The sequence below is a fragment of the Alligator mississippiensis genome, chromosome 3 (assembly GCF_030867095.1).
Source record: "Alligator mississippiensis isolate rAllMis1 chromosome 3, rAllMis1, whole genome shotgun sequence".
In the NCBI taxonomy this organism is placed as follows: Eukaryota; Metazoa; Chordata; order Crocodylia; family Alligatoridae; genus Alligator; species Alligator mississippiensis.
The window spans coordinates 148,019,435-148,045,118 of record NC_081826.1 but is presented as its reverse complement, the minus strand read 5'-3'; the positions used below and the strand labels follow the sequence as shown (position 1 = coordinate 148,045,118).

Sequence of the window (25,684 nt, the reverse complement as noted above, 5' to 3'; positions counted from 1 at the left end):
GAGGCAGCAGATGCTGACTCTGGCCCCTGGGGATGCCCCAGCCCTGACTGCGCTGCCACAGTGGGAGGCAGCAGTGAGATGGATTCCATAACTAGCCCCCCCCCCCCCCCACACACACACACACACTCTGCAGCCAGGGCACATCCCTGCTTCCTGCTCCTTCCCTGCGGCCGCCTGGCTGCTCCACAGAGGAACTTGGCCCAGAGCACCATGTCAGTGCCCCTGCCACTGATGCCTGCAGTGGGGGGGAATCAACACCCCTCCACCCCCTTCCCTTCAGGCTACTGGCATCTGGTTGCTGTAGCTCTGGGTACATGAGCAGAGCCTGTTGGTGTCTGCACTGCCCCACCCTACAATGGGGGGATTAAACCCCCACTTCCCCTCAAGCTACCTGCCCCTGCCGCCAGTCAGCAAGTGAGTGGAGGTAGGGGGCTGGGGTCCCCTGACAGAGGCTGCTTTCCCCGTCCCCTTCCCAGCAGACCTGCGGATGAAGGTGGGGGTTTAACCCCTCCCCCAATCATACTCAGGCCTTCCCAGGGCCTAACCATGCCCCTTCCCTAAGTTTAGTTGCTCTCCATCCAATGGCTCACTCTAGCGCCCCCCAGCATCTGGCCTGAGCCAGTGCAGGCATGTGCCTGCATTTCCGGAGTCAAAAGTGAATGTCTATTCACTCGCAAATTGGTTTAATCTATGCAGGTTAGACTAACCTGCAAAGATTGAATCAATTCAGGCTCCGGTTTTTTGAATGTCTGTCCCTAGCCAGTGAGAGCAAGGCCTACACCTTAAGGCCAGGGCCCAGAGCTGAGTGTTGCAGCGAGGCACCTTGCAGGTATACTGGAACTAAGCTGACAGGCCCCAACACAGGAAGCAGAAGGTGCTGCAGCAACTGAGCTGCAAGGGGCCCTGCTCTAGCTCCCAGCAGCATGGCAGGGTTCTGCATCAGCCAGTTAGAAGGTTGCTTGGAGGAGATTAATGGGCTAGAGAAGAAGGAAGGCATTGCCGCTTCTACAGCAGTAAGCATCAGGCACACAGGAAACCCAGCTCTCTGCTTAGCTGAGTGTTAGGCAGGGTCCATAGTGTGTCCAGCAGTGCTCCCACTAGCAGGAAGCCTGCCACCAGTCCTCTTGTACACACCACAGATGGTGAAGGCGTGGGAGATGCCATTCCCAGCAGGCACCAGGGAAGCTTGAGCCAAGTCCCACTGCCCTGCCACTGAACCCTCAATTTGGTCAATCACCCGCTAAGGAACTGAGAGGGGAGGGGTGTTTCCTGCAAACATAGCTGCAGGTAAGGGAAAAAAGTGGTGTGTACACAAGAAGGCCATGTTCTGGACTGGTCCCTGCAGCAGAAGCAGGAACTCACTGTTGTAGCTTGTGCTGCAGTCTGCTGTTCTCTAGTGCCACCCACTTCTTAGAGACCCAGTAGGGCCAGCACAGGAGTTGCACAGGCTGCTGCTAATAACACATGGGAGGGTTAGTGACCTGTTCAGCTACTTCTTTTACAAGGGTCTTCTAAACCTGGGGCTCTCCTTTGTTCATTATTCAGGCAGGTCTCAGAGGACTAAGCTCCCCTTTCATGAAGATAGCTCTGAAATGGGACAGTTTTTAGTCTGGTCTGTACAGATTACATTACTGGAGCCTGCCCTGGGCTCAAGCTTCAACCAGCATCTTGCACTGTAGCTCTGCCTTCAGAGGCCATCCACTGTTGGCTGCATGTTAGAGACAAAGCCTTATATCTAGGGCCTTTCTTGTAGATGAAGAAAAGATGCATTCTTTCGGAGACTCCCCAAAAGACGGTTTTAACCCGACTGCTCTGGCTTGCTTCCCTTTAAGGAACTTTTGGTTCCATCACAATGGAAACAGTCTGTGCCCCAGGAAATAACGTCATAAATCCCTTCAACTGTGTTTTTTGTTTAGTGCATGCCTGGCACAAATGTACCTCTAATTTTTCCAGAGATGCAACATGCCTTATGTGACTTCCCAAACATGGTCTGCAGGTGATGCAGCCAGCATGTAGACGTCACAAAGAGGTTGGTGAAAAGGATTACATGCCATCAGAGATCCCAGATTCTCCCTGCTGGCAAAACAAATGCACCAGCAGGTCTATCAATCTACCTCAGCCATTCCATTGAAAATCTGAGTGAAAGAGGTCTACAAGTATGACTTTTTTTGATGGTTGCTTTATAGAAGAAATGCAGGATTCCACTTGTCCTCACCCATAGGCAGCCTGGGCATCTCAGCATTATTATTAGTGTCCACAGGCCCCAGCTGCATTCAGGACCCCACTGTGCTAAACTTTGTTCCCATATGTAGTGAGAGAAGCAGTCTCAATGAGAAACCCAGACAAAGAATGGAAGAAAGGAAGTACTACCCTGATGTTATAAGTGGGGATCTGGAGACTGACACATACACGGTCACACAAGAAGTCTGTGGCAGCCAAGAATGGAACCCAGCTCTCCTGTGTGCCAAGTCAGTGCCTTCACTGCCAGGTCCCCCTCCCTCTCACAGCATTTGTAGTCACAGAGGTGTCCATTTCTGTAGCAGTCACCCAATTACTACAATGCAGACCTAAGTACTATAGGGAGCTACCCCATGTACAGAAGTTTATGAAGCTACTACAGCTATGTCCTTTCAACTTGGTTTTGGAGCCAGAGACCTAGGCCTCCACTTCCCCTGCTCAACTACCCAGCAAAGGGCCTTGCTTCACTATTCCATCCTCTGGACAAACACAGGCAATATACTAAGGCAGTGCTTCCCAAATTTTTCCTCAGTATGACCCCATTTATGGCACCATTTCCTCAGCATGGCTCTCACTCCCAACCCACAGCCCCCCACCGCTGCTCTACTAAGGGATATCAAGCATACAGCCCACAAGCCGGGTCCAGCCCCTGAAGCCTCTCTATCCAGACCACTGGGCTGCCAGTGAGCTGCCGAAAGTTGGGGGACGTGGTCTTTTCGCAGAATCCGGGGTCCTTTGGCTTTGTTGGGAATGGTCATTGGTGGCAAGCATGGGTCACTGCTGCCACCACTGGAGTTGCTCTCTGGACTCCTCAAGCCCTCATCACAGTGGCCACTGTGATAGCCCTCACACCCTGGGCTTTATTTAGTCCACAAGGAGACCCGTGGTCTGGATCTGGCCTGGGACCCCAGGTGAGTTTGACACTTCTGCATTAAAGTGATATGCCAATAAACCTAGGTGCTGCTGGAACTGGCAACAACAGTTTCTTGAATGTCAGGAGCTCTCTGAATGATCCCTCTGCTGCTGATGCTTTCCTTGTGCAGGAGACCATAAACATCACATACAGGAGTGATTGTAAAACCATATCCTTAAAAAAAAAAATCACAACAGACCTCAGTCCAATGCAAATGAGCAGGATGTTTAAAAAGAAGCTAATGGTAATAAGATCTTATTTTATTCAGAGGCCTGAGAAGGACTGACAGGCTGCAAGTCAAGGTTCTAATTTCTGTTACACCCCATTAAGTCCATAATGACTCCCCCGTCTTCTGGGGGGACTTCCATGCTTTCCCGGGTCTCACTCGGATCAGAGGCCGGAGTGGCAAGATTAAACAGAAATTACCAGTACCTCCTAGAACAGGCAGCGTGGACCTGGGCTCATCCGCATGTCATCACAGAGAGGAGCTACTTTTTTCAACCTTCTTTACTCTCTCTTACTTACTGGGGGGAACAGCCAGTACTTCAGCTTGATGGATGAACACAGGTGATGAATTTTGGAAGAAGAGTCTATTCCATGTTCAGAGCTGAGAGGTTAGAAATGGCCTTATCCTCCACTCATTCAGGCCCCTTATGTTCTTCAGGTGCAATGGTGCTGCTCACGCCAGGGAAGCCACCCCCCTGGAACACATGGCTCAGACGTTACCAAATCCCTCTAATAGGATTAGCATCTATTTAGCATAGTTTAACCTCTGTGTGATTACGTCAGCCACTTATCTGATCATTTCTGATGGCCTTACTTCAATCGCCTCAGTACCACGGAACAGTTGGTTTTGAAAGCATGGAAGCTGTGGCTGTGATCCCCTGTACTTCAAACTGGCTAATTATCATCAGTCCTCCAGCTCAGCTCATTTTCCTATAAAAAGAAACGACGCAGCTGAAGATGAAAACGCTTCTACTTGGCAAATAGCTGGGACAAGATAGCTCTGAACCACAGGAGACGGTCACCGAGCTGTTATCCCAATTATAAGGAAGAGTTGATGTAGTTTATCTTCATTACAGCTGTCAAAACCAGCAGCCTAAAATCCCAATGCAATTCCGGTCATTGAGGCCATCTGTTAGCAGTACTGCTTCTGCTCTGTGCAGTGTCCACACTGAAGTCACATGCATAACACACATCCACACCCTCTCCCAAGCCAGTTCTAAAAGAAGGTGGCCTTAGAAAAATATTGCCTGATGGGTGTTGAACAGTAGCAGTGTTTGTACATTAAGTACTGATCCTGTAGATCTCATTATACTGCATACTCCTCAAATAGCTGGCAGGGGCCCTTATGACAGAAGTCTCTGCAGCTGCATAAAACTTCATTGTTGTCCTCTTGGAAGAGGAGGAGCCCAGATGTGTGCAAGTCAGTTGTGGGAGGGCTCTAAATAAATAGGTGCTGACTCTGAGAGGAGTCAACTTACATGAAAACCAATTATGGGGGGAGGCCTCTGGGTGGGCCTGAATGGATTGGCAATGACTGGAATAAAACAAGAAAAAGATATGATCATTCTTCCCCTGGCATTTACAATCCTTTTTTTCCTCCATGGGCCAAATGTGCTCCCCAAAACATCTGAAGCAAATTGGCTTTAGGTAGGTAAGTAGGAGGAATTTTATGGACAGTCAACTATCCAGAAAGTCTTCCCCATGCAGGGAAAGCAAGGCCAACAGTGTGCTGACTGGTTGATGCAGCTGAAAAGCAGGGAAGGTCACTGCTGAGGTCCTGCATTGGAGGGTACATCTGATCAGACCCTGTATGCATTGATGCCTGATGGAGGGGTAAGTGAAGGGCTGAAAGAGCATCGGTGTATGTTTTTGGCAGTGTCATGGACAACACAAAGGTGGAAAGTAATGCACGAATCTTTGCTATTCCCTTCTGGGCTCCCTGCTGTTCAGCTGCTATGTGGCTGGGGCACATCATGCTGTAATCTGAACTGTCACTGAGGGCAGGGTTTTTTTTGCTTCATAGAAATAACAAATTCTCATTTCAGTGGAGAAGTACAAATCTCCGTTGCAGCAAACTACTGAAGCTATGGGGTGGAGGGGGGGAAGGGAGACAAGGGATACTATTTCTCATTTCTTGCAGGGCTAGATTATAGTTAGCCACATGTGGGCTTGTTTAGGGTTGTTGCTAAAGAAAGCCTTGTGGTATCTGTTTGCCACCTAGTAGGCAAGTCTGGGTTTAATTAACTGTACTATGCAGGCAGAGGCACAAGGCAGTGACATGCCAGGACAGTGTGACACACGGGACAGTGGTGACTTCCAGCTGTGCTGCCAGTGTGATTATGTGGCTGCAGTGGCAGCTGCTATTTTTCTGCCCTCCTCCAAGTCAGCACTCAAGCCTGCTGGCCCAGTCACTCTCCTATTACGCTACTGCTCCAGGTGTGGGGATCCTTGTCTGATGAACTCTGTCACATTCAGCCTGAACCACCCAACTGACTCCCCTAGATCTAGCTTAGTGGGGCAAAACTGCCTCAGGGCTGTTTTATGCTTCAATAAAAAGGAATGTGCTCAGCACACGGAGTGTGGTTAAGCTCCTGCCTGGTTCCTTCCACCCCAGCCCCATCAGTGAGAATTAACTGTGCTTTGGTAATCCTTAGGAGGCATCCAGAAAGAGCCACCAAAGAGTCAGAGTTGAAGATGTGGGGCCAGATTCTGCTATAGTTCCACTGAAAACAAGAGGGCCAAGCAGATTCATACCCCCTGAGGAGTTCACCTTGAGTGCTTGAACAACACTGGTTACAGATCCAAAATAATATGAATGTAATAGAACCAATCTGTGCGTTCACTGGGGAGTCAGGGCACAAAGCACCAAGTCAAAACACTCATGCAGGTTCGAGCGCATAGGGAGTGACCACTTTGTACTGGTTGAAGCCTCTTGGTCACATGCCCTCTTTCCTAGCTATGAGCTGCAATAATCAAGCCTGGAAGTTAGAAACCAGGCCAGCTGATGGCGGGGAGTACAGTGTTTGCATGGATGAGAAAACCAGCACATGTAGGAGAATTCTGTGCTGTGGGAGGGCTTGGAATCTGAGGGTGAAGGGCTGCTATAAGAAAAAGAAGGGTGCACCGAAGTTAATGGCCTTAATTAATGGCCTTAATTTGGCCATGGCCTCAACCAGCAATTCTTCATCCAGATGCTGATTTTAGCTTGGAGAAGCACCATTTCTCCTGAAAAAGTCCTAAATAAGGGAAAGCCAAGAAAAGAAATGGCTTTAATATGCTTTTCACAGCTGCAAGGACATCTGTAGCCCTGCACCTATACAGCTCTCTGGTTGTGAGACTCCTATATCCCTGAACCCAATGTGCTTCTGAGCTTCCAGGGGGGTACAACACATGCTTGGTGGGAGAACCCCCCCCCCCCCACTACACCCCCACACTCTGCTTATAATACAACTCCACAATAATTAGATTCCAACAACATTTATAAATTTGTTATAATTTTCTAGGAAAAGAACCTAATTGTTGGAAGTCTGCCTTGAATTTGTCCCCCTCCCACTGCTACAGCAGGGAAAAGAAATTTGTGGGGGGATCAGGTGGCTCCCTTGCCCTGTGCCCCCCAGCTTCTTCCCCAGCTCCTTCCCTCACCCCTTACTGTCAGACCCTGCTCTCCCTGAGCACATGGAAACGACAGCCAAATTTGAAAACACTGACTTTGAAAGAAACACGCTTGTAGTAATTTTCAGATAGGCAGGAATCTCTTAACCGGGAAAGGATGGGAACAGATAGAACCAGTGTTGAACCAAGAGCAGACATAATCTGTCTACAAAAATGTGGTATACCAGAGGAGAAGGATTATAAACACTCTGAGAATAGGTGGAGATGGGAACCATCTTGGTGGTCAGGGATAAATGAGAACAAAACGGCAGCAATATTAGTCAAGAACCCAGAGCTGAGAGTAAAGCAAGAAGAATCAATGACAGCCATCAGAAATTGTCAATATATAAGCACTACTGGAGAAGGAGGGAAGGAACATGTTGCTCAGAAACTTAACAGTTTATGTAGTTGAAGGGAGACTGCACATAATAGCAGGGGATTTCAATTATATCTTTGAAGTGGGCGACAGAAATGGGAAAGGAGGAAATGGAGCTTTAGATAGGTCATCCAGACTGTTAAGAAATATAATAGAAGAGTTGCTAAGAGATGTGAGGGCAGGGAAGAAAGTTTTCACTAGAACTGACCCCAGTGGAAAGAAACAATCAATAACTGACTTTGTGTTTGTATCAAAATAAATATGGATAAGGAAGAAAGAAACCATACATGCAGGTTTTAGTGATCACTGGATGCTGAAGGTAGAAAAAAGCCTTGGTAAGAGTCCTATGAGAGGGATGGGGCTGTGGAGATAAAGTGTGCAGCTGTTACAAGATGAAGAGATATGGCAAGCGTACATAAGACAGTATGAAAAGTGGCAAAACACTGATGAGATATTTCAGAAATACCAGAGAATGGTGGATGATTGTGAAGAAGAGGACAGGAGAATTCGTCAGGAAGGAAGGCCAAAGATGCGTGGGGAAAAGAACAAAAGAGCTGCACAGAAAGATGCAGGAGCTGCTAAAAAAAGCTGCAAAAGGAAAAAAGGTATGAAAAGAGCTAAAAGAAACAAGGCAAGAGTTAGAAGCTAGGTTTAAGAGAAAGACAGAACAAACATTCTTAGTACAAGCACCCTGGGTGGGGAAAAACAAAGAGTGCTCCCGATACTTTTCGGCTAGAGTGAAAGCGGCAAAAGGAGAGCTTAAAGCAGTACAGGAAGGTGGTGGTGCCTGGTGGAAAAGCAAGAGTGTTGGAGGCAGTGAGAAAATTTTGTGTAGACCTATACCAGAAGAAGGAAACAGACAGGAAGAAGATGAAGGATTTGCTGGGAGATATTGAAAAGAAAGGAGTGCAGGAGGAAGCAAAGATGACAGAAGACAAGATAAGCTTAAAGGAAGTTGAGCGAGTGCTTAAAAACCTTTAAACAAGGGAAATCATCAGAAGCAGACAGACTGCCTATGGAATTTTACAAAAAGTTTGGGGCATGGATAGGGAGGGATATAGTGGTAGCATTCAAGTAAACAGCGGAAACAGGAGAGGCAGCGAAAGATTTCACATGAGGTGTTGTGATCTTACTCTTTAAGAAAAGGGGCAAAGGACATAGGCAGAGGGATAAAAAAAAATGATCGGGGTGGGGGGAGGGTGCTGAGCGTGTGCACACACTCCCCCCCACACCCAGCAGCTAAGTCTATGGGGGAAGGGGCAGGGGGAGAGGAAAGGACCATGGAAGAGAAGATCAAGACCCCTGTGGTGAGGGAGGGAGTGGAGTTGGGCCAGGGGCAAGGGCTGGGGTGAATGGGGGCCCGCCGCTGCTCCAGCCACTTGTCTGGGAGAGCACAGGGTGCGTGCCCCGGATCTCTGCCGGGCGGGTGGGCAAGGCAGGCTGCAGCTGCAGGCTGGGGCCAGGACCTGGGCTGCCCTCAGGGCAGGCGGTGGCAGTGCTGGGAGGAGGACTATGGGGGAGGGCTGCAGCCACCCCAAATTTTGCCATAGACCCCCCACATAGCCCCCTCCCAGCACTGCTGCTGCCCGCCCTGAGCGCAGCACAACACAGCACAGCCCCTGCCCACAGCTGCAGCCCACCCGACCCACCCTGTGCAGATCCGGGGCACACACCCCTCCCTCATGCCCTCCTAGATGAGCGGTGGGAGCAGCGGTGGGAGCAGCAGTGGGAGCTGTCCCCCCCCACACACACACTCTCTATGCCCCCTGGATGAGCCGTGCTCTGTCACACACCTGCCCCGGTTGGGCAGTGCCTACCCCAGCCCCAGCTCCAGCCCCGCTCCCTCCCTCACTGCAGAGGGGTGTTGATCTGCCTCCCCACGCCCCTTCCCTCCCCTTCCCCCACAACAGACTTACCAGCTGGATGCAGCTATATAAAAAAATCGGATTGGTACTGGGCCTCCTTAAAAATTGGCTATCAATGTCAGCCCCCAAAATCTCTATCAATGTACCTCTAACTAAAACATGCAATGGAGTATAATGAACTAACTGGGGCTAAATTAAACAAAACAGAAAGTGGGAAACTGGAGGGACCTACAGAAACTTGGACTACAAGTAGTGGAGGGAGAGATCAAGTTTTGGGGTTCCCAGTCAAGGCAGAAGGGAAAGGAAATCAAGTGCGGGAAAAGCTAACAGCAAGCGTATGACACGTATTATGCCTGTGGATGGGAAGAATACTGTCCTTTGCTGGAAAAGTGGTGGCAGTTAAGGTGGTGCTACTGCTGATCATCTTGTACACCGGAACTGTGCTTCCATTGTCATAGCAGCAGTACGCGAAAATGCAATGGGAAACGAGTGTGTTCTTTTAGAAAGTGAAAAGAGAAAGGCTAACCAGAATGGAACCGTATAAAGCAAGAGAGAAAGGGGGATGCCAGACACAGGGTTGTTCGTTTACACAAACTACATAAGTGCAGTATATAAAGCAGCAAAAGAGGGGGAAGAGAAAGCAGCATGCTTTAAATGATTTTTGGCAGGTATGATCTTGAGAAGATGGGGAATGTATGGGGGCTCTTGGAAGAAGCCATAGGCATGGCAACCTCCCGCTCATTACTTAAGAATGGAACATTTTATAAAGATATACAAAATAGGAGAGGTGGGGCAGGAGGTCCTGAAAGGTCTCAAGAGGCTGACAAAAATTAAGAAAGAGAATGGCATTGGTGGGGGACCTTACAGAAAGCCAAGTGAAAAAGGTGTGGAGGGAGGTGGCTGACAAATGACAGAAAGGGGAGCACGCTGATCTAGCATGGCTGATCATATAAAATGTTTCTGTACAACACAGAGAGCTTGGCGAGAACAGCAAAGAAGCCAAGGGAGAGGTGCAGGGATGAAGAAATGGTGGGATGTGTTTTGGAAGTATGCATATGCAGAGGTTGTGTGGAAAAGGGTACATTGTTTTTTTCAAGGTTTGAGCGTCACAAAAATAAGCCAGTCTATAACAGGGTTCAACTCCAAGGGTGGCCGTGATGCCCCTGGAGCCCCTTTAGCCCTTGTCAACCTGGCTGTCTTTGGGCACACTCCTCTTCTCCTCACTTGCCATGCCTTAATGAAATGATACTTTCAGAAAAGGGAGGTTGTCCCAGGGCTTCCCAAGTTAGATCTCCTCATGAGCACTGGTGTCGCTGCTCATCGCCTTACAGACTAATTACATGGGCTCCACCCTCCCCAGTACCCATGTCCATGCTACACAGGTGTCACTCATTCCTCTCTCTCTCCTGCTCCTAACACTTGTCTCGGGCTACGGGCCCCCTGGCCCTGCTGCTACAAGCCCCTCCTGGGCTATGGGATCTTGCCCACAGTCCTTGTCCCTCTTGGGCTACAGGCTTCTTGGCCTCCTCAGTCTCCGGCTGTGACTCCTGGTTTTTGGCCCCTCTCTCTGGGCCCTAGCCCAGTAAAACTCATGGGCTCCCCTGGCCCTGCCAGTCTCTGGCTGTGGCCCTCCTTGGCCATCAGCCTCTACCTCTGGGCCCTGGCCCCACTCCTGAGCCAGCAAGACCTGTTTACACTCGCCCCTCCTGGGCTACAGACCTCTGGGCTCTCTGGCCCTGCTTATACTGGCCCCTCCTGGGCTCTAGCCCCAGTCCCAGCGACTGGGTCCTCCAGCCCAGACCTGCATTCCTGGCCCGACCTTGGACTCAGGCCCTTTTGCTGTCAACTCAGCCCCTTCTGGGCTCATGCTCTCTCCCTTTGGGCCCCAGACCCTATATTCTATGTTCGCCGGCCTCTTCACTCCCAGGCCTGTTGGGACCTTCTTCTCTTTTTAGTCCCTCCCTCAAGCCTCCAGAGTTGCTTACCAAAGCTCAGATGTTACCCAGGAGCCCTGCTGCTAGGAGCTTTTCTCTTTGTGGTTCTCAGGGTTAGACTGCCTGACCAGCTCAGGTCTTAAGCTTATATCAGGGGTAGGCAACCCCCTGCACAGGTGCCAGAGTGCAGCATACAAAGGCATTTTGCTTGGCACATGTGCCTTGAGGCAGACGGAAGGGAAGGGCCTGGGGCCAGGGCTGCACTGCCACAACAAGGATTGGGCTCCTTGCAGCTCCTCCTCTGTCTGCCCCTGGCATGCCAACATCTTACAAGTTGAGTTTGCAGGTGTTTTGGCACTCTGCCCAAAAACACTGCCAACCCCTGGCTTATATCCTTTAAGCCTGGTCCCCTTCTGGTCAGGGGATTCTACCTGCAGACTGCTTCTCAGGCAGTGTGCCTTTAAATGAGCAGCTCTAAATGTTTTTTCTACATACTTCAAGGTACCAGGCACAGCTTGTGAATGCTGCAATGCTGGGATGGATGCAGCATCCCACAGGAGGGGTGGAGGGGGACTTCCACATGCTCGGTGGCAAACCCAGAAGTACTTTTAGTCCACTTCTGGGTCCACTGCCGAGAGCGCAGCCCCCACCCCAGCTCGGCAGTCAGACCCAGGAGGCACCAGTCACCGAGCTGGGAGGACGTGGGGGGCCCCCTGGCATGCTCCCCGACAGACCCGGAAGTGGATCAGAAGTGCTTCAGGTCCACTGCCAGATCTGCTGCCGAGTGCACTGGGGACCCCCCCCCCCCATGCTCCTGTGGGATGCTCCATCTGCCCCACCATCTCAGCATTCACAAGCCACCTAGTACCTCGAGGAGGTTGTTCAAGCGCCTTCATTGAACACCTTCAAGATGAAACTGGATAATTATCTTGCTGGGATCCTATGACCCCAGCTGACGTCCTGCCCTTTGGGCGGGGGGCTGGACTCGATGATCTTCCGAGGTCCCTTCCAGCCCTAATGTCTATGAAATCTATGTCTATGTATGTAGAAAAAACATTTAAAGCTGTGTCTATGTCCAAATTGCTGAATCTTTCTAAATCAATTTGGAGGGTTCTGATTTGATTCAGAGAGATTAAAGGGTCTCCTGATTCGATTCGGAGATTCGGCCACCGAATTGGGCCAAATCTCTGCTGAATCGAATCAGGGACCGAAGCTTTGCACAGCCCTACTAACTGGTCACTTTTCAGGATGGAGGGAGGTCAAAAGTGGGGTGCAGCAAGGATCTGTGCTGGGCCCAATTTTGTTCAACATTTTCATGAATGATCTGGAAAATGGGGGTGCAGAGTGAAATGAAAGTTTGCAGATCATACCAAATTATTTCGGGCAGTTAAATCCCAAACTGACAGAAAGGAGCTGCAGAAAGACTGTCACTAAGCTAAGTGAATAGACAAAAAAATGGCAAATTATTTTTCCCCATGTGCATTACCTTTTACTTGTTGACAGTGAAGTTAACCTCAATTATATGTACACAATGGTCAGTTCTGAATTAGCTATTATGACTCAGGAAAAAAAAAAACTTTGGAGTCATTGTAGATAGCTCTTTAAAAATGCTCAATGTGCAGTGACAACCAAACAAATCCAGTAATATATTGGGCATCATTAAGAAGGGAAATGAAACAAATACAAAAAGGAGAACATCATCATGCTATAGCAGTTGTTCTCAACCTGTGGTACCTTACGTACCACCTGCCGATCGACGCAGCAAAAGCGAAACCAGAAGTTCCACTGTGGCACTTCCGGTTTCACCACCACGAGCCGAGTCCCACTTTTTCCTTGCAGACCACGGCTTGGGGCAAAGCAGCCTGCACGGGGGCCCCCTCCCTGTCCCCAGCACACTGATGCCAGGGAGCAAAAGCCCGGGTGCACCGGACACGGCAGGAGGGGCGGCTGGAACTTCTGCCCTAAACAGGCAAAGATGCCTCCAACCCACCCGGCATGGGGGGCAAGCCAAACTCAAAATGTGGTACCCATGTACCCCCTGCCCATGTCTCACATAACCCCAGGGGTATGCGTACCAAAGGTTGAGAAACAAGTATATACAAATTCGTGGTATGCCCACATCTAGAATACTATGTGAAGTTTTGGTCTCCACATCTCCAAAAGCATGTAGTAGAAGCAGAAAAGGTACAAAGAAGGATAACTAAAATGATCAGGGGTATGAAGCAGTTGCTGTACCAGCAGAAACTAAAAAGGCTGGGACTATTCTGTTTGGAAAGAAGAAGGCTAAGTCCCTGAATACTAGAATGAGGGGGTACCCACCAAAATTAGTAAGTGATATTCAAAGCTAACAAGTGAAGCTACATTTTTATCCAACATGTACTTAACTTGTCATAGGAGGGGGTTGAGGCAGACAGCACAGCCAGGCTCAAAAAGGACTAGACAAATTCAACAGTTATTAACAGATGTATCATCCATGAACAGAATGGTTGGAGATGTTTCTTCTGGCATCTCTAAATCAACAATGATGGATGCTAGGGAGGTAATGAATAGGGGACAGATCATTCTAGATCAACCTGGCTCTGTGCTCTCCCTCTGAAGCAAATATGGCACTTAAGTTGTTTTCAGATGAACCTTTATTTCTTCTCCCACACTTCATGTGTGGGAAAAGCTGCCCTGATGCCCTGCAAAGCCATCTCATTGTCCTCCTTCAGATCTCTCCTTCAAATTCTCCCGTGTCACGGTGCCTATAAGACACTTGACAGTAGTCAGAATCCTGGTTTGCTGAGACCACTGCCCACCCCGCTGACCACTGCTGTCTCATCACTGTTTGTATCTGTACCCATCTGGCGTCTCATCTTACGCTAAGATGATAATCTGCTCAAAGGCACAGAATCTTTTATTCTGCATGTGTTCAGCACCTCATGCTCAGAGGTCCTGGTGTATGACTAGGGCTCCTAGAGGCTAGTGTAATGCTCATAATAAACATCATCACCAACTCTCTCCTGCTGGAAAGGAAAAATGTGCCTGAACCTAAGAGACAAGAGCGCAACAGTGGAGCTCTTTGTCACCTGATCAGGAATGTATGCCAGGGCTCTTGCCTCCTGGGCAAACAGTCACCAATGCCTGCCAGATACACAAGGGCCCTACCTCTTTATGCATGTTATTAACCTGACAAGCTACACAAGGGTTGCCAAAGTCTCACTGGACCTAATTGAAAGTGAATGATCTCTTCTATTCCCAGCCAGAATAGGGGACCTTCTCTCCACTTCTGTTCAGATTTGCCTGTCCCATCCCATCACACTTTCCTTTATGTTCTAATATGGTAGAGTCTCTTCAGGCCTTGAGGTATTTAATGACTGAAGTAGTTATAAAATGAAAGGCTTGGGACAGAATGTGCTCAGAATTTTGGAACCAAATAATCATTTTAGTGAAAGCCACATCCTAGCCTAGCTAATATATTTAGACACAAAAGAGAACACGAGGAGGGGAGAAATAAGAATAGCTACACTCAGTGTCCATTAGAAATGAACTACAGAAAATTATAAACAAAATGTTCAAGGTGGGGAGAAGGATGGGGGAAATCAATAAGTTTCCTTCTAGATAGCTTTCTCTTCTAAAAATATGCCTGCGTGGAAGTGTGAGAGACTTAAAATCCTTAGACAATATCTGTCTGCATGAGAATTGCAAATTTGTAGGGGATTTTTTTTTTCTTGTTCCTGACTCATCTTTCCATACTAACCTTCGCTGAGATGATCAACAGGCACCTTCTCTGACTGCAAATGGTTCTCTCCCCCTGTAGCCCACTGCACAACACAGCAAGGGGTAGAGAGTCTGTCAGCAGCAGTTCCATGGTCTTTTTGGACATGGCATAATAATCTTTTGCACTGCCTAAGTCCCTCTCACTGCCCATGGGAACAGTCCCACTGAGATTCAGGGAATTACTCCCATTGTAGATTTAATCATGTGTGTAAGTGGTTACAAGATCAGATCAGGGCCATGTAATACATCAGGAAGATTCCTTCACCGCTTTACATGATCTTTATCTTTGGCTGGGATTTCACAGAGTTTCTCTTATTGAGAAACTATAACATACATGAACTGCCTAGTGTAATAGCTTGTCAGAAAGAGGAAACAAGGAAAGGAAAGGAAAAGGAAGGGAAAAATTAATGCATTTGAAAAACATTGACATTGCAGTTTCATGTGCATGTTGAGCCATGTCATGGACACCTTAATGGCTCTCTGTATCTTTTATGATGTCAGACTCTTTTCAGCATTGTGGTATGTTTTAAGCACGTACTTACATGCTATGGGCTAGTGTCTGTTTAGTAGGACTTTCAGGAGGTAGTTTGCTAAAATCCCAGTGGTGCAAACTCCAGGATAAGTTAGATAGCACCAGATGTGGAAATACCAGGCACCAGGATTGCTAGGTAATGAGTAGATACCTGCTGAAACAAGGCAAGAAGGGAGTCTCTACTAGCCAGCTGCAGTCACAGTGGGAGCCTGCTTCTCCCAATTCATGCTCAAAGGCACCTATTTTCTACACCAGCTTCTGGCAGGCATAGGATGAAATTGAGAGTGAGATGCACTATTTTCACCCCCTGCCCTTCCTCCATCTCTTTAGTGTTATAGGGTTGGGTGGGGAAGTGTCCCCTCTAACTTAGAATCATGCTCATGCCTTCATTAATCATCCTAGAGCAGGGGTGGGCAAAGTCTGGCCCATGAGCCAGATCAGGCTTGCGGCAGACTCCATTTCCCAGCAGCCCTGCCCAATGTTGGCATGGCCAGTTTCCATGGAGACCCCAGGAGCAGTAGGGCTGGGACAGCCCCAGGTCAGGGTTTCCATGGAGACCAGCCCCAGCAGCACTGGTAGGGTATACAGCTGGGCAGGGAGCTGCTCCGTTGGTGAGGCTGGGATCTTGCACCAGTGACAGCACAGTCTGCAGCCGCAATCCACTGCCCGCATGCCCCAGGCAGGTGTGTGCAGGCAGTGGATTGTGGCTCTGCCTCAGCTCCAAACCACGCTGTCACCATTGCAAGATCCCAGCCTTGGCCCTGGAGCCAGCTCCCTACCCAGCCGCTTGCCCTGACAGGGCCGGTCTCCATGGAAAACCTGGCCCTGCACTGTCATGGTGCCACTGCTACTGGGCTCTCCATGGAAACTGGCCACAGCGACGCAGGCAGGGACTGTTAGGAAATGGAGTCCAGCTGCCAGGCGGATCTGTCATTTTGACCACCCCTGTTCTAGTGCCTACTTCTGCTGGTCTTTGCCTTACCATGTGATCCTGGTCAGTGTCACAGCTGCCCGGGATCTGACATCTGACTAGAGCACTGCCAGTTTCACACCACTGCAGTGGACTTTGGAAAGGGAAGGTGGAGTAAGGGTTAGCCCCCATTCTTTCCTTGAGAACTCTTCCTGAATAATACCTGCAGAATCAAGACCCACCTTTTCCTTGGCATGATGTTGATACTGTAGTTGCTCTGAAAGGGTTATTACCATTTCAGAGGCAAAGCTGGAATGCTTCTCCCCACACGTTACACTGAATCTGCTGAGCTAGGTGTAGATGGCAGTGAAAAGGGAGACTATGAAAACCAGAGATGAAAGACTTTACATAGCAAAATAGAAGAGTGTGACACAGATTGCTAGCTGCTATTCTATTCCCATACTGGCTTTTTGTTGTGACACTGCAATTGGGGCACAGAAATTGTTTCCTTCTTTTCCACACTGTACTGAAAAGTTTCTTCATGAGGACTGGAATCTGAAGCAGAGGAATAGGCAGAGTTCTACGTGCGTACATCTGCGTGTGTGTACATCTGTGGGAATGAACAAAACGATGGCTCTTTAAGCTGCCCCCCCGCTACTAAGTCCATTAGGGGTTCTTTAGGATGCTGACCCTGGCCCTGATCTTGTAGGACAACTTTCCGAACCAGTTAAGCCCATACATATTTACAGGATCGGGTCCTCCATCAATAATAGATGTCCTAGTGTTTAAGGCTAGAAGAGATCTTCAGATCGTGCAGTCAGACCTCTTGCACATCACAGGCCAGTAAGGTTCACTCATGTGTTAAGCCCAGTGACCTTAGTTCAACACAAGTGCTTTCCTCCTCTGTGCAGAGAGATCCCATCCTTAGCAGGGGAGACATGGGCCCAGAGGCCGGAGTCAGGAGGCACAGACACAGGCAAATACCTCTTATGGCCCCTTACAATGCAAGGCTAAACTTCTGCTCCTTCCTTGTGGGGACTTGGGGGACACAAGCCCATCTCTGACTCTCCCTGGAGGGAACAGCCTGTGCAACAGCTCTCCAGGGGAGCCCTGGTGAGGTCATTTTTTATCTTCGTATTTGTCAATAAATTTAGCACAATAATGAACAAATCCAGCTGTGCTCATTATATTGAAGCAGTTCTTCATTAACACTGACCACACAAATTCTAATCCTTCCTCATTTGCATGGACTTCTTCCGATTCACCTTATTTAACCTGCAAAGAATGAAGGGGGTTTCCGGTTTCTAACCCATGACCTACAGTTGAACAGTCCTAATCAACAGCCCACAGTACTTATCCACAAATCAACATGTGCTATGACTCCTACATGCAAGAGCTCACTAGATTTTATATCCTCTTTCTATTCCTCTGTAAATCATGTAAGTCGCAAGCAGCTGCTCTCTCCAAGAGCCTGCTGTCATCTGAGTAACCATCTTCTAAGCAAAGCACACCTTGGCCCAATAAGTCTGGAGTGAAGCCATGCCAAAAGCCACCAAACCCGAGACACTTCAGTGAAAAGGAAACTTCTCAAATTCAAGGTCAGTAATGTCTCACACAGACAAAGCAGAGAAGACTGCTGTGCAGCCAGGATTTATTTTTGGATGAGAAATGATAACGCGACATCACACTGAAACCCAAATATTTGGTAATGTTGGATGCTTGCTAGGTAGTTGGATCTTGTGGCAGAAACTCAACCCAGTAAAGTCAGTATTGAGGAGGGAGTCTTTCAACTTACTTCAAAGAGGATTGGATTAGGCCACATATATTCTTGGTGCAGCTTGCTTAGCAAACCCATTTTAACATATGTTTCAGACAGCACTAGCAGGTTTTATACAGAACTGACTCAGTAACACAAAGATGCCTCCCATCGCCAAGAAGCGATCATCGTTTTTGAAAATCTAAATCAATAGCAGCCACAAAGCACAATTTATCCATTTGCGCATTGAGCAACAACAATTTCCTCTCTCCTTTGAATTGGCCTCTTACATGTCAGGAGTGGCGATTTGGGAAGAAACTGAAGCAGACTGGATCAGTAAATTAGGGAATAATTATAAGAGGAAGGACAGAAGGGCTTCATAGCAAAACATGGTCCAGATAGAAAAATAGTGGTGAGCTAACTCTAGAGGCATCACAAGGTACAAGAACCAAACAAACACCATAGCATGCTCACTTTGAGCATGACAAGCCCCTCTATCATCAGTGAGGCTTATACCACCCTCTGTACTGTGTACACCAGAATTACATGCAGAACAACTTAAAAACTGGATTCTGCAGAGAGGCAAAAACTTTTTTAGCAGATCTCTATCACAGCAGCAGTCAGACTAATATTCTTATTTGGTCTGCGAAGGTGACAGCAAGAAGACAATCCATTAAAAAAAACATTTCTCTGTGGCATTGCTAATACTTAACAGGACAGCAAACACTTGTACAGGTTTTGCTGGACAGCAAACATTTATACAGGTTTTGCTGGACAGCGTCACTGCCAGACAATCCCCACCCTGTAGAAAAACAGACATGCACATGCCTTCCATCTCCATGCATGCAAGACCCCAGCCAACAAACTATGCTGCAAAGTAATGTAAAGAGGCACAATACGGCAGCCACCATGGTGAGAGAGAGGTGGTTGGTCTGAAGTCAGGCAGAAGGCAGGGTAGAGATGCCCCTAACTAACTACCATCACAAAGAAGCCGGGCTGGAAGGGACCTGCAGAGGTCACCTAGTCCAGCCCCCTGCCTGAAGCAGAATCAGCCCTATCCCAACCAACCATGATGTAAATGTAGATGATACATTTAAAGCCAACATAAAACATGCAGACCGATGGCTAGAGGAAGGCATTTAAAGCCACTTACACTCGAATAGCACTTCAACTCGCACGCTGTCCAGACCTGTCCCTGCAAGCGGCGTGTGGCCCTTAGGAAGAAAAGCTCCCAAGGCAACCTTGAGGACCAGCGCCACAGGACGTCCCCGCACATCTACTGACCGGCTTTCCTCAACATCACAGCCCAAGCCTTCCTGCCCTGCGTCTCCGGGAGAGAGAAAAAAAATCATTAAGCTGTTGAATATTTTATGCTCCATCCCTCCCTGACTGAGCGTCACAGTCCTGGCTTGGCTGCCGGTGCACTCGGGGGTCCGTGCCCCTCGGGACAGAGGAGGAGCCGCTGCTGGCGGGGCGGGGCGGGGAGGGGAGGGGAGCGGAGCCCAGGCGGGGGCTTGCCCGGGGGAGCTCAGCGGGGCCGGGGCCGGTTACCTGGCGCGGGCTGGGCAGCGAGTCCCGGCGCGGCGGCGGCGGCGGCGGCAGCGGTGCTGGCAGCCTGCGGGCGGCGGGGCAGGTGCTGCGGGTGCCCCGGGGCGGAGCTCCGCCCGGCCCCGCCCAGAGCCGCCGCCTCCCTTGTCCTCAGAAGTAGTTTGCAGAGCGCCGGCTCCTGGAGTCACGGGATCGGGGGGGGGGCTCCCCGCTGCCTTCCTCTGTTGGCTGGGTGGGTTGTCTTTGAAACCCGGCAAGCTGTGCCCGGAGCCTGAGCCTAAAGGCTGGGAAAGCGGGGAGATGAACTGGAGCAAAACGCAAGGTAAGCTGGTCACAGGGTGTTGGCCCCGCTAGGCCTGCACTGCCCCGTGCTAGGGCGCCGTCACAGAGGACAGTCCGGTTGTCCTCTATTGATACAAAGCCCTACGCCTTTATGTCCTCTACTTTTCTCTTCAAGAACAGAAGTGTCTATTTTTTGTCTTCACGAAGAAAAAGAGAGGGGTCCTCTGTTTTCTCTCTTGAAGAGAAAAGTAGAGTTGTTGTGTGTTTTCTGTCTTAGAGAGAAAAATAGAGGACATAAAGGCATGCGGTTGTGTCTTGGTAGAGGATAGAGGAGCAGAAGGCTATGGCGGCCACCCTAGCCGTGGCCCGCTCCTGCTGACTTGCCCCCAAAAGGAGCTGTTTCTAGTTCTTACTCTGCTGCCTGCCACGCACTGTCACAGCTTTCTTCTTTTATCCAACCAACTAAATAGTTAGGGAAACGGTTCTTTGCATGCAACAAGAAACTCTCCCAATCCCTGAAGAAGGGTGTTTGTGCCCGAAAGCTTGCAAAGGACAACTTTCCAACTATTTAGTTGGTCTAATAGAAGATATCACATTTACGCAAAGAACCTTGACAGCTTTATTCTGCACTATATTCCCCATGCCGTGCAATTCCCCTCTCCCCGAAAAGAGCCAAACAAAGCCTGTGTATGCAGTTGAGAGAGCTGCAAATGCTGGAGACCGCTGCCAAGGGCAGTGGAGCAGAGGAACCGGGTGCTTAGGACCGAGTTACGCTAAGCTCTCTGGGTTGACAGCTATTCAAAGTGTGACAGAACCTGCATTCGGGGGTGTAGGTTGTAGCCCTCTTGGTCTAAGGACATAGGCAGACCAACCTTTGGGTAAATCTGATCTCTTTTATTGAGTTGGTCTAATAAAAGAGATCAGATTGAGATCAGATTTACCCAAAGAACCTTGTCTACCACAGAACCTGCAAGGGTGTTTCCCTCACCTCCATGGGGCAGGGAGGGGAGTGCAGAAGAAATCCCATGTGATTTGCAGTGCTCTCCTGAGATTGTCAAGCAGTGGTTTGCAACCTGTTTTAGACCAAGGCCCCTCCCTCGGAAAACACCAGCTCTTTGCTATCTGGACTTTTCCAGGAAAAGCAATAGAGTGTTTCTTCTGCTGAAAATAACTCCGAAGCACCACAGCAGGTCAGAATGTTTCTGATCCTGTGGATGTTTCTGTCTGGTTTATCTTGTGAAATGTGCATTTGCACATCTAACAGTGCTAATACTGCATGCCACCTATAAAAGGATCACGTGACACCCCAGTTGAGAATCACTATCTTCAGGCTTTGGTTTGCATGGGTGGACTCAGCTCAGCTTCAGCAGAGCTTGATGCCCACGTAGCTTGAAAGATCAAGACCCTGTGAATTCTGGGTAGTTATTCTGAAAAGGTAAACTGTGAGGTTACATTTGGGCTACTTTGACCAAGTCCACTTACACTAGAATAAGAATATTTATGCACTTGTGCTAGAAAGCTTTCAAGGAACAATTTTTCCAACTATTTAGTTGGTCTAATAAAAGAGGTCTCATTTACTCAAAGAGTCTTGTCTTCACACATCAAGGTATTTGGAAGAGCTGTGCCTGTCCATTCCCCTGTGCAAACAAGAAAGGAACTGAAACAAGGCATCCTAATTCTGGAAGAAGAGTGGAGATAACTGTGAATAATTAATTGAGAGTAACTGTGTGTAGGCAGGCTTAATGGAAATACTTGGGCAGCCTTCCTTCACCCCAAAGGCAGGGCAATTTGGTTTTATTTAAAGGAAGAGGGAGAGAATGCTTTGAATAAATGTTGTGACCCAGTCTTGCTTCACAGATCATTCTTGCCTAACCTTGTCGGCTGCCCTCCTAGAAGGGCAGATAATTAGCATCAGCCCTGGAAAATAAATATTTGGTATGCAAACTGAATGTTAAAATAAAGTACAGAGATGGAGGAGATGTGCAGGGATCCTTGCATGGCAGTTTAGCAAGTAGATTCTCTTACCCAGACTATCCAAAGCATCTGGAACCAGTCTTGTCACCTTTGAAGAGGATAAACATGGAATTAACCTGCTAACATTGGTGAACCTTGTCTGTGTGCTGACTGGAACTTGCAGCGGAGTTGAGTTAGCTCACTTGAGGAAGCTTGATTGCAAAAGAGCACTTTTTCCTCCCATCTAGATGCAGTCCAAGTTGTACTGTAAGATAATAAGATAGCCTTCCTCCTTTGGTCCCAGTGATTATTAGCCACCTCTTGGGGTCCTAGAGCTGTGGTTTTCAACCATTTTTCATTTGCAGACCCCTAAAAAATGTTGAATGGAAGTGTGGGTATTCACATACTTTTGATTGATCATGGTCCATAGTCTTCTTTCATGGACCTCTTAGCCCAGGGGCAGGCAATTATTTCAGGCAGAGGGCTGCTTACTGAGTTTTGGCAAGCTGTGGAGGGCCGCATGGGAAGACCCACCCCTTGACAGGTGCCTCGCCCCCTGGTCGCTATCTTGGGACTAGAAGTCCTGCCCCTAACCTTTGACCTTTACTGCCAGAAGTCCTCCCCTTGCCCCTAGAAGTATTCCTTTGGGGAAGAGGGTTTGCCATCTTAGGGGGGAAAAAACTAATTACAGTAAAAGTTCTGTAAAAAAAAAGTTCTGCTCCACTAACCGGCATGCCAGCTTGTAAGATAAAGTGAAACTGGAAGTGCTTACTGTGGCACTTCCGATTTCTCTGAGCCCCCATGGCTCAGGGCAAAGCAGCCTGCGCTACCAAGCTCCCATGGCCCAGGGACATAACAGGCTGTGCGGGGCTGTGTGGGACCCACCTCCCTGTCCCACGGGACCCACATGGGCCCTACGGGAGGGTCGGCAATGAGGCGGGAGGGGCAGAGGGATGCCCCAGACACAGCGTGAGAAGCGGTGGCTGGGGCCACTCAATCGGAATATTTTCTTATCCAGCATCCCCCGTTCCCGGGGGATGCTGGATAACAGAGCATTTACTGGATATGCTAAAAATCAAACACCCATTGTAACATATTTTAATGTAATTAAAAAAATATTTTTGTCCTGATTTGTGTGTGTTTGTGCTATATATGTAGAAGTGATTGCATAATAGCTTAAAATGCAGTCTTACTCTTATATTGTGTGAGGTGTGCAGGGATGTCGGGGTGGGTGGGCATGTGGTTCGTGGGGAGCTTTGGGTGGGAATGGGAGTTGGTGGGGATGTGTGCATGGGTATTGTATTGTGGAGATGGGAGTTACGTGGTGCAGAGTGGCCGGTGGGGGGGCAGGAAAGTAGCAGGGGGAGTGGAAGTGAGTGGAGTGCAGGGCCAGAGCGGGGCGGCAGGAGTGCAGAGTGTGGCCTGGTAGGGATCTATGGAGCTGGGCTGGGCTGCCAATAGGGAGAGAGGGGAGCTGGCTGATGCTTTGGGATGGCTGCGGTGCACTTTGGCCTCCTGCTCCTTCTTGCCCTACAACATGGAGCGGCCCTTGTGGTGCCTCTCAGGGCCGCTGGCATGGTTGTGGCAGCGGAGGAGGACAAGGTGGGCTCGGCCACCGCTGCCTTCTGCTTGTCACCACACTCGCAGCAGTGCTTGGTGGTGCTGCTCACGGGAGCAGCCACTGCCGCCACTGTGCTCCCACCATGCCCAGCTGACACGCTCCGCCTCCCTGCGTGGCTGCTGCCACCAGCCCCACACCTACTCCTGCAGCTGCCATCGCTGCTGTTTCTGGCTGCCATGGGTGCCTTGGCCTGCTGTGGGGATGGCACTGAGTGCAAGTGGTGCTCGGGCACATGGCAGGGGTGCAGTGGCAGCAGCTCAGCGGCAGCTGCCTGCCACCTCTGCAGCAGCCACGTGGGGAGGCAGAGTGTGGCAGCTGGGCACAGCAAGATCACTGCGATGGCAGCAGCCGCCCCTGCACAGTGATGAGGAGCGCAGTGATGAGGAGAAGGCAGCAGCAGTGGCCAAGCTTGCCTCATCCTCCTCCGCCGCTGTGGTTGCCACAACCACACTGGCGGCCCTAAGGTGCACTGCTAGGGCTGCTCCACCTTGTTCCTGCGGCAGCGGGCGGCTGCCACTGGGCAACTAAGCCAGACTACCCCTGCAACACCCCTGCTGTGAGCCTGACCACAGCGGCCACTTGCTCCTGGTGCTGTCCCTGCAGCAGGCTGAGGCACCCGTGGTGGCCAGGAACAGCAGTGATGGCGGCTGCAGGAGTGCAGGGCACGAGCTGGCAGGGGTCCATGGAGCTGGGCTGGACTGCCAGCAGGGAGAGAGGGGAGCTGGCTGACAGCTTGGCAGCTTTGGTCCGGCTGCAGTGCGCCTTGGCCTCCCGCTCCTTCCTGCTGTGCAAAGCAGAGCAGCCCTTATGGCACCCCTCAGGGCCACTGATGTGGTTGTGGTGGTCGCGGGGCTTGGTGGTGGCGGCTGCAGCGGAGGAGGAGGACAACGAGGTGGGCTCAGCCGCCACCTTCTCCATGTCACTGTGCTCATGACAGTGCTCATGGTGCCACTTGTGGGAGCAGCCACTGCTGCTGCGGTGCTCCCACCATGCCCGGCTGCCATGCCCCGCCTCCCTGTGCGGTGGCAGGAATTTCAGTGCATTGGAGCAGACTCAATTGAGTCTGCTGAAGTGTAGCAGTTGCTGTGCTCCAGCAGCTTTGTGCGTCTTGTGTATCTGCATCCATATCAGCGCTGCTCAACCTGGTTCTGGCAATGGGGGATGACCTAATCAGCAACCTAATGATCAAAGGGAAGCTGGGTGACAGTGACCATAAGCTGATCACCTTCACCATCCGCCATAAAGCTGGCAAGTCAGTCAGCAATACAGAAGGGATTTCAGGAAAGCTGACTTTGACAAGCTCAGGAGGCTTGTCAGAGAGGCCCAAAAGGGCCACAACCCAAAGGGGAGGGGAGTTCAGGACGAGTGGTTGCTCCTCAAAGGTGCGATCCTGGAAGCACAAGCAAAGTCTATCCCATCTCGGAGGAAAGGCAGCAAAAGGGCACAGCAGCCCCCCTGGCTCTCCAGGGAGCTAGCGGACCTCCTGCATCTAAAAAGACAGACCTACAAAGGATGGAGGACTTGATCTGCCACCAAGGAGGAATACTCTGTACTGATCTGGACCTGCAGGGAGCAAACCAGGAAAGCCAAGGCTGCAACGGCACTCCAACTAGCTACAAGTATCAAGGACAACAAAAAGTCCTTTTTTAGATATGTGGGGAGCCGGAAGAAAAGCAAAGGCAACGTTGGACCCCTTCTAAACCAGACAGGACACATGACAACCAACGCCCAGGAAAAAGCCAACTTGCTAAATGGGTACTTTGCATCGGTTTTTCATCAGTCCCATGGGACACCCCTGCCCACTATGGGACAGGGAGGCCTGGGCGAGGGAGATTCCTTGCCCTGCATCAATTCTGACCTCGTGAAGGAACACCTTGAGAGGCTGAACACTTTCAAGTCATCCGGCCCTGACAGTTTACACCCCAGGGTACTTGAGGAGTTGGCTAGCATCATAGCCCAGCCCCTGGCACAGATCTTTGAGAACTCCTGGTGCTCTGGTGAAGTGTCCGATGATTGGAAGAAGGCCAATGTCATGCCTATCTTCAAGAAAGGGAGGAAAATGGAGCCAGCAAACTATAGGCCCATCAGCCTGACCTCTATCTCGGGAAAGGTCTTAGAAAAGATTATCAAAGAGACCATTCTTAACAGGCTGGCTGATAGCAACATCCTGAGGGATAGCCAGCACGGGTTAGTTACAGGTAGGTTTTGCTTGACCAATCTCATTTCCTTCTGTGACCAGGTGACCTATCACCTGGACAAAGGAGAAGAGATTGATGTCATATATCTTGACTTCAGAAAAGCCTTCGGTCTGGTATCCCATGATCACCTCTTGGCAAAACT

At 49.8% G+C, this 25,684-nt stretch overlaps 1 protein-coding gene across 2 annotated transcripts in view; it reads right to left on the bottom strand.

Annotated features, from left to right (window-relative positions):
- Positions 1 to 19,545, bottom strand: part of FRMPD1 (FERM and PDZ domain containing 1) — a 77,135-nt gene extending 57,590 nt beyond the window's left edge. The window contains exons 1-2 of one of the 2 annotated variants that reach the window (XM_059724509.1): positions 19,492 to 19,545; positions 19,094 to 19,261 (exon numbers count right to left, since the gene is read on the bottom strand). The gene's annotated coding sequence lies outside the window, so the exon portion shown is untranslated. Of the gene's footprint in view, positions 1 to 19,093; positions 19,330 to 19,491 lie in introns of those variants that run through there. The other variant, XM_014610325.3, reaches the window with a different exon arrangement.
- Between the last annotated feature and the right edge of the window lie 6,139 nt (positions 19,546 to 25,684).